General features: G+C 40.2%; 1 protein-coding gene across 5 annotated transcripts in view; it reads right to left on the bottom strand.

Moving 5' to 3' along the window:
• add3a (adducin 3 (gamma) a) overlaps positions 1-6177 on the bottom strand; it is a 125819-nt gene that overhangs the window by 83391 nt on the left and 36251 nt on the right. The window contains exon 1 of one of the 5 annotated variants that reach the window (XM_074686084.1): positions 2971-3206. The exons of 1 other annotated variant lie outside the window; for it this stretch is intronic. The gene's annotated coding sequence lies outside the window, so the exon portion shown is untranslated. Of the gene's footprint in view, positions 1-2970; positions 3207-6177 lie in introns of those variants that run through there. 3 more of the 5 variants (XM_074686052.1, XM_074686093.1, XM_074686076.1) reach the window with 3 other exon arrangements.

The raw sequence follows: 6177 nt of genomic DNA, 5'->3' as shown, positions 1-6177 counted from the left end.
TCCCACTGGTACCCCCATAACTGAACATGATTAACATCTCTGGAAAAGTCCCAATCTTTCTCACTGTGTTTTAGAAAACCCTTTCAGCTCTTTTCAGCCTCCATCTGTAGCCTCTTTAAGGCTCCACTAACCTCACTTCTTTCTAACTGGCCAGTCCCCTGGAGGCCTGTCAGGAGCAGAACTATGGGCAGACCTTGGTGTTTGAGGCCCGTCCCTACAACGTGTCATGAAACAGTTAAAGTGCATTTAAGTGATGACCTAATCATTTCAGCAAATCTCTCAAGACATTTTCAGAGGTTTCTACATGAATCTGTGGTTTAAAAGAAAATAGCATGTTTAATATGGACATCCAGCACTGTTACTTGGAATCTATGTTTAAAACATAGGAAGGCATAAAATCCTCTTCAAGGCTTTACTGGATGAATCGCTCATTTTGTCCGTTTCTGAAAATTTTGAATTTGTTAAAACAACCAGATTTAAGTTGTTTAAAAAGATTCTTAATCATTACTCGCTTAAGTATTGCATCAGTCCTTTCAAAGAAACAGCACCACCCCGTCAGACTTTGTCACAATGTTTCTGGCTTTTACCTGTGTTCACCCACTTCACTTTTACTTCTTCATAGATTTTTACTTGAGGACAAACAGAAAAAAGTTCGGGTAAAATGTAAGTTTGGGACCAAAATTTCTGGAAATCTTCAGGCAAAAAACTACTGATGGGAAAAATACATGCAAGGAAGCTCAGACTGGAAGTGTTTTATTTCTAACTGTTGGAAACAGCACTGAATGGTTGACTACGGCTCAAAAGATGACGCATTGAGCACATGGTAATAAACAGTGGCCAGTGGTTCCAATCTGTTAATGTTATTATTAACTTGTAGAACATGGATATTTGAAACAAATGTTAAACATTTAAAATATAACATGTATAATTTACCATGTGTTAGCTTCATGCCAAGCTCTTAGTATTTATTTCTGGACCTTCAGTCCACATTTTACTGTCTCCACACCAAGGTTATAATAGTTAACTAAAACAAAACTAAAAAGGAAAACTAAAATTTAAAATAAATTGCAGTTAACTCAAACTAATAAAAACTAGAAAAGAAAACAAAAACAATAAGTAAACTAAAACTGTATCTTGTGTTCACAAAACTAACTGAAACTAACTAAAATTAAAGACAAATTTATGTTTATATTTTTATACTAAGTTTATATTATTTTCTTGTGTTTAAGGCAGCAGCCAACATTTCAGTATCAGCATTGACTGAGCAGTGAGCACTATGTTGAAATGGAAAATAAACTTTATCACAAAATATTTACTCTGACCTTTTTGAATCCTGCACCTGGTTAATAAGGTATGAAAAAACTAAACTAAAACTTAACTGAAAGTAAGCCTTGTTGCAAAAAATTAAAACTAAATAAAACCTAGAATGCTGCTCCAGAACTAATAAAAACTAAACTGTAATGGAAAAAAATGTCAAAACTAACTAAAACTAAACTATAATGACAAATCCAAAACTATTTTAACCTTGCTCTGCACAGACTTCTGGAGTGAAGATAGCAGAAGAGCAAAGCGTGTTTTTAATAGCGTGAGAATATTTTTCTGCCAGCAGCATGGAAGCAGGTGTGAATCTGTCAGAGCTCATCGTTTCACAATGAAAAAGACCAAGTTGACAGCAAGTCAGACATGATTTGCTGGTGACTGGGGGAGTTCTACTTGTCGGGAAACACGGCAAAACACGATGGCAAGCAAGATAACCCGTACCACATTGTCTCAGCAGATATTACCACCTTGTGAATGTAAGTTAAGTTACTATTTGACTGTTAAGTCAAATAGCAACTTACTATTTTGACACTGTTAGGTCATAACAATGCAGAGGTCCATTTCATTGCCCCGTTACAAAGAGCTTAATCCTACAGTAAATTATAGTGGCGGTTGTAAAACTCTGACAGTTGAAATGAGAGTAGCAGTAGCTGTAAAGATGTCAGAATCTACGTGCTTCTCCCTCCTGTAAAATAAGGGGAAAACAAGTAGAAATGCTCCATGACATCAAAACACCAGACTAGATCTACCATCATGCAAAACACCTCCAGCGTTAATAAAACCTACCAACCCAAAGCTACTTAAAGCTGCAGAATAAGTACAGTATGTAGCATAAGGCACCATAGCTTCCTCTATCAGTTATCCACATGTGAACGGGAGCTTTTCATCAGCCAGAAATAGAAACATACAACTCCAGGTGCCTCCTTATTACTTCTCAGGTAATAGTAAACAGACACCTTTGAAAAGACAGTTCAACTGGAGCACTTGACTGTACAGCCCCTCCTCCCCCTCAGGGGAATAAAGAGCCTCAGACAGGGAGACACACTGGAAAATGTGAACACTTAAGACAACTTTTAGACCAAGTGGAAGGCTAAATATAGTTAATAGCTTGTCTCTTTTTAGTGTATAAAACCCAGCACCCTTTATAAGCACAAGCACATGAAGCCACCCCCCTGCTAAGCATGCTGACACTTGAGAGGGCGGCACCTCTCCTTTGCACACAGAAAGCCGTCTCAGGCCCATTCACAGCTCCAAGGTCTATTCTTCTCCAGAGTAAAGGCAATGTGAAAGGAAAGAGAAAGAAGAGGGCCTCTGCTAATTCATCCTAAATGAGGCAACCAAGGCAGAAAGTTCTCCAGTGACTAGCATAGAGGTCTAACCTAACCCCAACCTGAGTGTAAAAGACAGAGATGAAACACTAAAAAAGACCTCAGCATGTATGAGGTTGAAACAGCTTTGTGTTCTGCCTCTCATGCTGTCAGCTCTGGGAAATCTCACCACTACACAGAGGCAATGAGAGCAGACAGCAGTGAGATAGCAGCCCTGTGGTGGAGAACACAGCATCTATTATCTCAAGCTCAACACACACACACAGCAGACACAAACCACACAACAAACAACCAGTATTGTTAAAACAAATGCACCACAAACCTGCTGCACAGCCAAATAGTGAAGACCAGCTGCCTCAGAGCCTTCCTCTTCCCCAGACACGAGTGATCCACCTGCACTGCAGCGAGTCCTCAGCCTGCTCTGCCTCCTCTCTCCTGCTCCCTCCCTCTCTAACACGCCTCTCTCATTGTAACTCAGCGCAGTGTAAAACTGTTGCGCCGGCTGCCCTCTTCCACTCACGCTCCTCCTACAGTATCTGAGCAGAAGCTGTACTGATTCAGTGCAGAGAAACACAGATAAGAAACTTATCTGCTGCACAAGCTGCAGAGGACTGGCCAGCATGCAGAGAGAGGGAGTGAGGAGGATGATGATGGTGGTGGGGGGTTGAAGAGGGCAAAAGGGGGAGGGTCAACCTGATTTAAATTCACACACACACAAACAGAAGTGAGATGACAGAGTCCTGTCCCTTCAGGGTGCTTCAGTGATCCTTTGTGGGAAAGACCTTTAAAGATTTGTTGCAGTCCTTTTTATAAAGCTGTTATTCATTCACTAAGAATCCAGGGCAAAGGTAAGAATCAGTGAAATGAAAAGAGAAAGTTTTTGATCTTTGAACACACTGCATTGATTCCCTCCACCTTTCTTCTTTTTATTTATTTATTTATTTATTTTACCTTTCAGTCTTCTCTAGCTTTAGAAACCATTCCATTCAGACTCTGCATACTTTTAAGATTAGCTTTTCCATTTTAACGCCTCTCTTTTTTTTCAATCTCTAATGGTTGCTCAACAGTCCAAGTTACAAAAAATGCAATTTTCTTTCAGCAGGCGAGTTCTCTCCTACTTTCCCTCCACTACGTTGCCCCTCCCTCCATATCACTCCTCAAAAGACATCCAGCACTTTCCCTGATAGCAGCTTGACAACCTCCTCATGTGAGGAATCTCACTCAGCACAAAGGAGTTAAGGGAAGTCACAAAGACTGGAGGTGTCAGCATTCAGGAGTTTGAGATTCACTATTTAAGTTTATCTGCTGAATAAGTTCAGGATTTGGGAGCTTTTGAAATGTTTGAATGAAGAGGTATACCAAGGAATGTGGAAAGGGGTACTGACATTTTTTTGAAAATTACTTTCTTGCTCAGAGTAAGATTACAAAATGGCAAACCATTTGTGCTAAATGTAATGTAGGAGCCAGAAGGCAAATAGCTTAGCTTAGCAGAGGGTTTGGTATTTTGAACACAGGGGCCTTCATGTTGCACTGTCCCAAAGAACCCAGAGCTGTTTTCTTTATTTCTTTTTACAGATGATTCAGAAGCAGGACGAGGTGCTAAACAAAGCATGCTAGCTCCATCGACTTGGTAATTAATAGACGTAGTCGCCCCAACGTCACTCGTCTGTTTCTGAGTCAGATTTTTGAAGCAGATTGGCTTTAGTGGCCACATTCGATCTTAAAATCCTCCAAACTTCCAAATTAGAAAAAATTTTCACCGCCCGTACAGTGTATATAGTGAAATAAGTGATTCAGTCAGGAGATTTTTTTCAAACCAGGCTGTAAATAGGTCAATTTGTGCTGTGTAAATGGCTTTTTTGGCTTGGTGTGTATGTGACTGTTGGTACTTGCAGAGCCAGCCTTAGCGGACACTCAAGAAACCGCAGGTACGAGCACTTTCACATTGTCTCATATTCATAGACCGGAGGCTAGCTCCCACTTCTTGTTTGTAATGTAGACACACAGCATGGTGTGGTTTGGATGGCATGAAAACACGAGTGAAAACAGCTTAGTTTGACCGATACTCGGCCTGTCGGTGGACACGGTGTGAACTCTACGTTTTGAGCAGATTTAAGAGGACAGGAGGAGTTCATTTGTTTAAGTGTTGTCACAAATGCTCAATTTGTTAAGGGCAGATATAAAAAGAGGCCGGAGGAATGACATTAAATCAGCATGAGAAAGGCTGCTTCACAGGATTCTCATTAGACAAGCTGTCCATGACGGTTCAACAGAGGAGCCATCTCCAATCATTCACTTCCTTCCCCTCTTCCTTCCTTCTGTCCATTATTTCTTTCTTCCATCTCTCTGTCACTTCTTCTGGTCAGGTTTCTGTCCATCCTTCTTTCTTTCCTTCCTTCTGATTATATTCTGTCTCCCTCTGTGCTTCTTTTCTTTCACCTGTCAATGGTTTCTTTATTCCTTCCTTCCCACTTTCTGTTCATCTCTCTTTTCTCCCTTCCTCCTTACTTTTGTCAATCTTTCTTTTATTTCTTCCTTCTTTTCTTCCTTTAATTCTTTTTACATCCTTTCTCTCCTCTTCTTTCTACCATTCATTCTTTTATTCCTTCCTTCCTTCTGTAGATCCTTCCTAACTTAATCAATACTTCCTTAATCCTTCCTTCTGTCCATGTCCTTTCTTTCTCCCTACTCTCTTGGGCCCTGATCATTTCTCCCCCTTTCTTCACTTTTTCCTTCTGCCAATTTCCTTCTTTCCTTCCTTCCCTCCTTCCTTCCTTCCTTCCTTCCACCCATATCCTCTTTCTTACCCATCATCCGGTCCATATTCTTTCTGTCTCATCCATCCATTTATCCTATATCCTTTTTCCATCCATCCTTCCTAGCATAATTCATCCTCTCTCCATCCTTCCTATGGCCCATATCTTTTCTTTCTATATCTTCTTTCTTTATTTTTCTTCTTGCTCCTGCCCTTACATCCATTCTTTTTCTTCCTGTTTATCTACTCTTCCTTATTTCGTTGTTTTTTTAATACTTCCATGGGCATCACATCACCATTGTGCCTTTAAGTGCTCTTTGTGATTGATATTGAGGTAAACTCTTTTCCAAGAAGCCTTATATTTCTCAGAACACAACTTAGAAGAATTAAAATGTGTCTCTGCTGACATTAAACCTCCATTATTTTAAAGATAATTGATGCCGTTAGTTATTTGTGGTCAGACAAACAAACAAACAAATCTCAGATGAATATTTAATCACTGCTTCCACACCAGCCCTTCCATTTAGAAAGTAAAAGCTTGGCTTTAGTTCTCATAGCACAGAAAAGAGGCAGACTAATTATAGGAAACAAAAACACACATTACAGCTGAAGGTCTACTCAAAAAGACAGAGGGCCAGCTGAGCCTGAATCAATTTAGAATCAATTATTCAAGCCCAGAGAGGGGGATTATGGGAGACACACTCAGATTGAGCTACTGTATACCCAGCTGTCAATCTTTAAGTGGCAGGGATTCCCCGCTCACTCGTCTGCGGC

The sequence above is a fragment of the Halichoeres trimaculatus genome, unplaced genomic scaffold (genome assembly GCF_033239565.1).
Source record: "Halichoeres trimaculatus isolate MK-OKI-2021-1 unplaced genomic scaffold, fHalTri1.1 fHalTri1_scaffold_2, whole genome shotgun sequence".
Classification (NCBI taxonomy): Eukaryota; Metazoa; Chordata; class Actinopteri; order Labriformes; family Labridae; genus Halichoeres; species Halichoeres trimaculatus.
Note: the sequence above shows the minus strand (reverse complement) of the source record. Positions and strands in the feature narration are given on the sequence as shown.